General features: G+C 34.1%; 1 pseudogene; it reads left to right on the top strand.

Annotated features, from left to right (window-relative positions):
• The first annotated feature begins 7,171 nt into the window (after nt 1-7,171).
• LOC120068797 lies at nt 7,172-9,343 on the top strand (annotated as a pseudogene).
• Nucleotides 9,344-10,189: the final 846 nt, after the last annotated feature.

Raw genomic sequence — 10,189 nt, forward strand, 5'->3', positions numbered from 1 at the left:
CTCCTCTTCATATTGTTTTCTTATAATTTTTTCAATCACGATCGAGGTAAAACGTATTGATGGAACGGTCAAACTAACTAAACGAAGATGTCATTGTTTTAATTTCGTACCACCAATCCAAAGAAAGTAGATCGCCAACAAGCAGGATGCAAAATATAGTCCAACCAATGATGCGAGGCTGGAAGCGCAAATTCGGGGTTGTCATTTTTCTCCTAATTTGACTTGATTTATAAATTTTTGCACATATCGCATCGGCATTTTAATGCTGAAAAATTTCAATCCACCACTATCCTCTGGTTTGGCGCAAGCATTTTAACATTGATTACTTTAAGTTAAGTCAAGCCGCATGATTTCTTTTTTCCAATTCATCTGTAATTTCAATTGATGAAAAAACATGGCTTCTATTCTTTCTATACACTTAGAGTCATCTTAGATTTTAGGAAACAGACCACCTCAATTAATATTTATTTCTAGAAGTAGTGGGTTTCATAGCTAGTTCCTCTTCAAACTGGGCCCTCTTACGAAAACTTCTTTTAAGAACATTCACTATATGACTTTCTAATCTATTTTTAGTCATTGTACGGATCATTTTGCCGCACTTTTAAATTTAGGGTGCGGGTGGTAGTCAATTTTCGACCTGCCAAATTGCCTATCTGTTTTTCTTAAACAAAAAAAGAATTAATATATAATTATATAATATACAACATTTGCTGATTGTGATCTCTACTTCTGTAGTTTTGGATGATCCGCATGACAGTTACGTTAAGGGAGCAAGGCAAAATGAATTATGAAGACTCAATGTGATTCAGACATAATAAAATGGATCGCAAACTCCGGCTGGCCAAAATGGGCATGGAGTTCTCTATAGAGCTTGAGAAAGAGGCGCCTTGCTTGTGAGATTTGTTGAAGCGTGTCTCGCTGACCACGCACGAACTCCATGGGGGCAAGCCAAAAAATGAAGACTAAGCACTTGGATCAGCACAAGTCATAGAAAAAAATGGTATATATATAGATATATATATATATATATATAAAAGTCTAAAATACACAAGGATAAAAATCATTTGAAAACACCCCAGTGAAAAAAATTTTTGAAATAAATCACGCGATGCCCTAGAATCTAGTAAATTGTTTTCTTGCGGTCCCTAAATTTTAGAAATATTTTAAGAAGAGACTTGGATAAGAATTAACGGAATTTTGGTGTATAGGATTTGAATATGGCATCCTTGAGAAATCTAGAAAAGAGAAGGCGGTCGACTTTCTAAAAGAAATCTTTAGCTTATGCTTGAGGACAAGCATTGTTTACATTTAGGGGTGTGATAATGGGCGGAAATGCACGTTATTACAACACAAAGTTATAAAACAATGCAGATTTATGTTGATAAAAATATACAATATTGCGTCCAAAAGCATTAAATTCACAATATTGCGGTCGCATGCGTCCATCGCATTAAAAGAGCTAACTTGTGTATTTTTGTGCAGAAAATACATTGATGCAAGGCGGAAAATGCGATCCAAAGAAATCAACGGTCGAGCGCATTAAGAGAACTAATGTCATCCCATCAGTGCAATCATAAGAGTGGAGAAGCCTTTCACCCCGAAACTCTATAAATACCAAGGGCTACCTTCAGTGAAGGAGTTCAACAGTTAGATAATTTTCCATATAGATAGAAGTAGCATGTTCATAGTTTTTCTTTTACCTAGAAGGCAGAAGCGAGGGAAGTGAGATTTTACTGAGGGATCATTTCGGTGAACTTGGAAGAGTGCCGGAAGCATCGAGATCAGAGAGAGGGCCAACTCCTACGGAAGCAGGAACATCTTTTGAGCAGAATACAGTTAACAGTGTAAAAGCTTTAGGAAGCAAGGAATTTCTACCAGGCTCTCTATCCTTATCTTCCATAGTCATTTTGTACTCTTAACTGATTTATAGAAATGGAATTTACATCTTTATGTCTGTTCACTCTCTGGTTATTACGCACAAATAGCTAAATCTATCGAATGGGTTGAGAAGCACTTAGTTAGCATAACTGGGGATCTTCATTCTATGCGGTTATCTTGTATTATGTATGTGTCATTCATCCATTAGAGATACTCGAGAGGGTAGTCTAAGGATAGAATTTAGGCTTGAAAAAGTTAGGTTAGAATCTAGGCTCGAGAGAGTCAGATTAAAAACACATAATCAAGAGAAAGAAGCTTAGGAATAACTGTTGTTTGCTATTAACACATCACATGCATCCTAGAGATAGGTTATGATTGTATGCGATCATCTTGTCCATGTGTGCATCTTGCATTATCACATAGGCAAGAAGTAGAGACTTAGAAATAAGCTCTATAGACACTATCGCATTCATCGCATGTGTCCTAGAATTAGCAGCTACCACATTTGCATTGGGAAATGATTTGCTATCGCATGAATATAGCATGATCGCATAGTTTGAATGCATCCTCGGGAAACGCTAGCTAAAGACCTTCTCAACCCGCTCCTCTGAATACTCAGTGTATCTGTCGCATAATCAATATTTTCTCAAATCCGCCGCATACTTTTTATACTTCAAACAACAAACCAACCAAACTATAAATTTATTTGTTACCACAAATTGATCTAAAAATTACTACCGCATATTGTTTTCCTTAGTCCCTGAGTTCGACCCTGGACTTAACAGGAAACTCAGTAGGATTTATACTTGGATCCTGCTGAGAAAATTTGTTTGCACGACGCATTTTCCACCAACGCAGTCCTTTCCAGTATTTCATCGCATAAAATAATGCATCAGGCTACCTGGGAGTGGGAGGATGAGATGAAGGCCCAATACCCGGAACTTTTTCAGGAATGAACTTTCGAGTACAAAAGTTCTTTGAGGAGGAAAGAATGTAACACCTTAAATATTTTTTTATTTTTTTTTATGTAATTTAAGTAATTCCTTTTTATTATTGAGGGAATTTTTGGAATTTTGGAAGTCAAGTGTAGTTGAGGGAATTTAATTTTTGGCATTGAATTTATTCAATTTAGAAATTAATGACAGGAAGTAATTTTATTTTGGGAAGGAAAGAAATTTAATAGTATAAAGTGGAATAAGGAAAGGAATAAAATAAAGTTTATTTTATTTCCTTTTTAGTTTTTTAGTTTTATTATTATTTTTTTTATTATTTTTATTATTATTTTTTTTTATAAAAAAAAAACTTAAACCCTTTTTCTTCAACCTCCCACCCCCGAGAAAACCTAGTCATCGACGCCAGTGCAGCTTTTTGTCGAACCCAACGTCGATGAGCAGTCGGCATTCAAAGCCCCCTGAGCGCGCTAGCCGGTCAGAGTAGACGCCTCGTCTGTTATGTTCTGCCGAGAGCCCAGATTTGAAGGCGTCTCGTCCGCTGCGTTCCGCCTAGAGCAGCTTGCCCAACTTCTCCAGCTCGTCCAGCCGAGCTCCTTTGCGCGTCACTCGTCCGATCGGTCTCCTTTGTCGTTTGCGTAGTGCCGACCATACATGAGAACTACTTCAAGTCGCGTCCGCCACCCCAACTGCTTCTCCGTCGATTGTCGTCACTCTGCCGCGTCGGGTCTATCTATGTTTTTGTCAGATCTGTTGGGGTAAGGTTGTGTCGTTCTTTTCATTCTCTTGGCCATTAATATTGTGTTTCAGTGTTATGACTCGCCTTACTGGATTTTATTTCAAGCTAAAGTCGTCAAGGAGTTTGGAAGTCAAAGGAGGCACCGTCGAGGAAGGTGGAAGTGATTTTCATTCTTTGAGTAAGTTCTTGATAGTTTGGATTTGCACCTGAAGTCTTACAATTGTGGCTTCAATTGAAATTTGAGAGTTGTTTTGTTGTAGGGCTGCTACTTTGGATTTTCCGTTATAGTATAGTGGTCTAATTTTTATCTGTGGAGTATCGACTCGGGCCAGTCACCGGATGTATGCTAGCATGATGGATGTATGTTACGGTAGAATGACAGCATGATGAACTGATAATTTAGTATATGTTACGGTAGAATGACAGCATGATGATCTGATAGTTTAGTATAACCGCTGTACATTTTTGCTTGAGGATATGAAAGATGTATTTGTGCACATGGATACCTGAATGCTAGTATGAGATGATATTTGATTCCATGAGGTTGTATGTGATTTGTGGATATTGAGGCATGTGTGTTTATTATAGAGCCATGGTGTTGAAGCATATGTATGTTATAGAGTTATTGTGATAATTATGGTGTCGAGCCTATGCTAGTGATTTTACTTATTAGTTAGAATGCCCACTAGGTTTGTGTTTCCCTCAGGATTCACCAGTTTGTGTTTCCTTCGGGATTCACCAGTTTGTGTTTCCTTCGAGATTCACCAGATTGTGTTTCCTTCGGGATTCACCAAAGGTAGTGGGCATATTTAGCTACAGTAGGATAGAACTCAGTTTTTTTTCATGTATGTATATATCCCCTGAGGACTAGGACGGTTTATATGTTCCACCAGAGGTAGGCATCTAGAAGGCATAGATGCCTAACCTGACCCCAGTAGTGAGGTTACTTACTGAGTATTTTATACTCATTCTTTTTTATGTTGTTGTTTCAGGTAAAGGTAGAGATGCACTGACGATGGACAAGTGGAACTCGTGACCGAGCCACTGGGACTAGTTTTATGCTTTCGCTCATGAGATTTAGCTTTTCTTTCATGTTTTCCTAACTTTCAATTTTGATATTAAAACTTACTATTAAGAATCGTTTTCAGCCTTATTTATTATCATTTATGATTTATGAGTACTCTGCTGTTGTTTTTAATATTTGAATTTAATGAAAGTCTTTTGAACTTATCTTATTTAATTAACATTCATTTCACCATAACAGATTGTCGTTTTAAGTTTCATGCATGCATATATTTAGTAACGACCTAACTTAAGTCCTAGGGGGTCGGGTCGTTACAATATATTTCTTTATTTCTTTTATTATTTTTCCACTTTTAATCTCCACCTTTTTATTTATCAATCCAATGATTCAAATCAAAATATGATTTTTACCTCACTTCACTCTCTTTTTAAACTTCATCATCTCTAAAATTTTTCCAACTTTTTCACACTTTACAATCCTAAAAAATTGCAAAAAGGCCAATATTGTTGATCTCTCTCAAAGCTCTCAATTTTATTTTTATTTTTTTCATCTTGCTCTTGAGAAATTTTTTATTATATTGTGAGGATTAAATATTGTGAACTCAAACTTTTATGTAAGCTCACTATTTTTAGAGAGTTTTATTAAGTGTTTCAAAGCTTCATGAATATAATAACGGTTGGATCCTAACCCGTGGAAAGAATCGGGTTTGCTCTTAAATCTGAAAAAATGAGCAAGGTAGCAGTTCCTCTTTCATCCGTGGAAAGAGTCAAAAGAGATTTTTAATCGAAATCCCAAGAGGTGCTTGGAAAAGTTGATGTAGATTGAGTTTGACCGAACTACTATCAAAATTACGATGTGTTCTTATCTAAAGCTTTTCTAATATTTTTTCATTTAATCTTAATTGTATGCCTTTTGTTAGTTGAGATTGGTTAAGTATATTGTTACATAATTTTAATCAATCTTGCTATATAGCATCAATTAGGATTTTTGTTAATTTTATTTAGAAAATATTTAATTAGTTTAAATTAAGCATATTTTTCAAAAAAAATTATTTAAACCCTATTCACCTCTCTCTAGGGTTGCCATACCGGTCCAACAGACTAATGTTAGATATATTGTTAATACACTCATATCTTACTTATAATATTTATCGATTGATGTCTTGTATATGATATATTGTTGATACACTTATATTCATGGTTCTAAATGGTATACACATGTTTTTCTTTAAAAATAAGTTACTAATTGAATGTTTATTGTTGTCAAATGCATCGCTAATGCACTTCAAATGTTTATTGTTATTAGACTGCCAATACAATCATGCCTTATTTCAAGTATTTAATGATTGGTATCTGATACACTTATGTCTTATATTTGATACATATAGTTGATATACTTCGAATATCATGCTTATAAAACGAAACACGTATATTTACTTCAAAATAAGTGTTGATTGAATATTGATTATCGTTAGATATATTGCTGATATATTTAAATGTTTATTGATGTTAGATATATTTTTTACATACCCATGTATATTTCAAGTATTATTTATGCTTATTAGTGAGTAATAACACTCACGTCTTATATTGGATATATCGTTAATATACTTCAAATATTTAGTATTCTTGCTTATTGATATTTAATAGTATGTAATTGGACTAAAATATTAATATGTTTGATAATTTATATCTGATTAATAATGATTATACTTGTCCAAAATTTAATATGTTGATAATTTATATATGATATAATAATGATTATACTTGTCCAAAATTTAATATGTGTTGTTGATTGATGTTTGATAGATTGCTAACATAGCTTACATTTTGATAATATCGTTTATATACTAAAACAATTGATAGATTAGAAAATTAAAGAAGAAAAAGATTGAAAAAAAAAAACTAAACTTGATTGTTAAAGAATAGACGTGATAGAGAAGAAAATAGGAAAAAAAATTCGCTAGTGATTTTTTTTTTAAAAAAAAAAAAGAACAAAGAAAGAACAAAATGAAAAAAAAAAAATGGTTCAAAATAAATGAAACAAAGTTGAATGATACTTTTGCTAGAGCAAATATGAAAAAATTGCCACAAAATTGAAAGAATGCCTATAACGTTACCAAATACAATTTTTATGCACGGTATTTTTTATGATATAATTTAAAGTCACCGTTCAAATACAAATTGGTTTTGAATTTTTCTGTAAATACAAAGTTAAAAATTGAAAGTCACAATTACAATAAATATATTTTGCCATCCATTATAATTTTTTCAAAGATTACAATGTGATTTAAATTTTAATATGCATTCCCTTTTGTTATAGGCAAAATGAGAAATAGAGCGTGAAATGATATGTTGGAAGGGTAAATTTAAATTGTAGCATTTTTTAAAAATAATAATCAAGTGTATAACATCATTTAAAAAAATTATAATATAGCCAAGATAGACTCTTACCAGTGATATGACGTATCACTAATAGACTCCTACCAAAATATATGGTCTATTACTGATAAACTATTTAAATTTGGTCTTATTTGTAATTTTTTTTACATTATATTATATCTGCTAAGATTTTGGGTCAATGTCTATATTTGCAACTGTCCTATATTGAAACTGAAAGCTTTGTTATAATCAAAGTATTGACTTTGTGCCGGAAGTTCTCGAGACTTAGCTAGATTAATTGTTTAGCAGCATTTATCGATTTTCAACAAAATACATTTTATACTAATTAAGCTTCTCAATATAGAAAAAGTACGACAAAGTTTTATACATCAAACAAACTTTTACAAATTTCAACCAACATAAAAGTGTATATAAGCAATGCTCGGGCTTTGCTTCTCACCACAATCCAAAAAATATATTTATTGACAAAAAGATAAAAAGAAAATGGGAAGAATTTTCAAATCATTCTCTTTCTGGCCTTAGCTTTTTGTGTTTTTCCCTTCAGTTTATTCGTTATCATTGTCAACACGAGGAAAATGGTCATTGATTCACAAACAGGTCATCGAGTGAAAACTTGTGTGTGTGAATTGGCCTTCGCACACACAGAGCATGTTGGCAGAAGGCCTCAACCATAGAACGTTAAAAGAACTAGCAGATGAGGCATCAAGTTAAAGATTTAATTGTGTACGACTCCACATATGCAACCCATATGTTTACTCGCTATGCGAATAGGACGGTTGAAGAAAACTTTGATCTTCTTGATTTTAAAAACAAGCAAAAGTTGGATTTGCCTCAATATAATCCTTTTGTGTTGAACAAGACTATTGCTGAAGCTTATGAAGCTGTGTTGAAGTGTTTGGGGGCGAGTGGTCTGATGGTCATCGTTGACAATCACATCAGCCAACCAAGATGGTGTTGCTCTCTTGATGATGGCAATGGTTTTTTTCGGAAACCGCAATTTTGACCCTCAAGAATGGCTACAAGGTCTTAGCTTAGTTGCCCAACGCTTTCGCAACAAATCAACGGTATGTAACATCAAGAGATTTTCTTAAATTCTTAAAACTAAACTCACCTTTCAACTTAAAAACTTTTATAACATGCATTAACATATAAAGTCTTTTGATTGTTGTTTAGGTAATAGGAATGAGTTTACGAAATGAGATACGAGGCTTTATGGAAAATGCAAATGATTGGAACAACTATGTAACTCAAGGAGTAACCACGATTCATAAAATAAATCCAGAAGTTTTAGTGATAGTTTCAGGCTTAAATTATGACAATGATCTCCGATGCTTAAAAGAAAGCCTTTGACGGTAAATACCTTAGACAATAAGTTGGTTTTCGAGGTACATTTATATTCTTTAGTGGAGATTCTGAGAGCAAGTTTGTACAACAACCATTGAACAAGATCTGTGCAAATATTGTGAATGGATTTATAGACCATGCTGGGTTTGTAATGGAAGGATCAAATCCATTTCCTTTATTTGTTAGTGAATATGGGTATGATCAAAGAGAGTTGTTGATGATGCAGAAAATCGATTCATGAGTTGCTTCACAGCCCATCTTGCACAAAAAGATTTGGATTGGGCATTGTGGACTTGGCAAGGAAGCTATTTTTATAGGGAAGGTCAAGCAGAGCCTGCAGAAGCTTTTGGAGTACTCGACTCCAGTTGGACTCAAATTAAGAATCCCAACTTTGTTAAAGAAGTTACAACTATTGCAGACCCTATTACAAGGTAATTATATTAATGTTATGAGTACATGAAAGAATCTATAACTAGCAAACTACTCCAATTTGTAAAAAATAAATGTCCAATAATTCAAAAAAAGTTTTGTAAAACTAGTTAATTAACAATTTGTAACATTTTTTATGGTACACAGATCCAAATTCCAATGCATCATTCTCATATGTTATATATCATCCACAAAGTGGCCAATGTATCCAAGTCTCTAGAGACAACAAAGAAATTTTCCTCACTGATTGCTCTGCCTCAACTCGATGGAGTCATGACAACGATGGCACTCCCAATTAGGATGTCAGACACTGGTTTTGCTTGAAGCTAGCGGGAAGGCCTTGAGGCACATCTTTCAACTGATTGTTTGGGCCAACAAAGTGTTTGGAGTGCCATTTCGAATTCTAAGCTTCATTTGGCCACTTCCACTCAAGATGGAAAGAGTCTTTGTTTGCAAATTGAAAGCTCCAACTCTTCAAAAATGTGAACCAACTCCTGTTTTGCACAAATGGCGATCCAAATTGCCTCCAAGACACCCAAAGTCATGGTTTGAACTTGTTGAACCAAACACATTGTGATTGACCTTGTATTTTGTAAAAATTATGTACATGAAAACACCTAGTATTTCAACTTATGCAATCCAAATTTGCCTCCAACATTCTAATAACGCCACATGGTTTCATCATGACTGTTGAATCATATAAGATTAATTTGACCAAATTTGATATTATTATTTAGGTTAGTCCAATTAAGCCAAAAAATAGGATGAATTTGACCCAAACGTCAAATCAAGCCAAATCCAACTAATTAGGTCCAAAGGTCAGCCTATAGACCAACTGAGCCATTGCCAACGAGGCCCACAGAGAACTTTATAAATAGAGGAGCTCTCCCATTTGTGGAGGTTAGCAATTCTACACGTAGATGACTCATATAGAGAATATCTCCCTAACAACCAAGAAGATGCCCTAAACTCCTGTAAGTTAAAGCTTGACCTCCTGAAGACTGAAGTCTTTGAAGATAAAGCAATTCTTATCTAAGACTCCCTAAAGCTCAAGAACATCCACACGCTCACGCTTCTATAACTCAAGCGTTGACGCATGTTTGTCAACTGAGAAGACACAATCAGAGAAGATCAAGTACTAGAGAACAAACCACATGACATCAAATCAGTACTTCAACAAATAACTACTATCTAAGTTCACTCCCACTGAAAACAAGTTAATTCTCTGAAGCCTTGTACGAACACTAATACCTCTAAGAAGATATAAGCCCAAAAGTCGATCCTTCAAGTAATAACAACCCAAATAATGGTTTGTACTGTGTTGAACAACAAAATTGTGATTCGTTCCTGTCATTTGTGAGAGATCAGATGAAGACAACGTCCTGCATTTTTCACTAATGGTTATTCAAATTCCCTCTAGTTA

Source organism: Benincasa hispida, unplaced genomic scaffold (genome assembly GCF_009727055.1).
Source record: "Benincasa hispida cultivar B227 unplaced genomic scaffold, ASM972705v1 Contig1021, whole genome shotgun sequence".
Taxonomy (NCBI): Eukaryota; Viridiplantae; Streptophyta; class Magnoliopsida; order Cucurbitales; family Cucurbitaceae; genus Benincasa; species Benincasa hispida.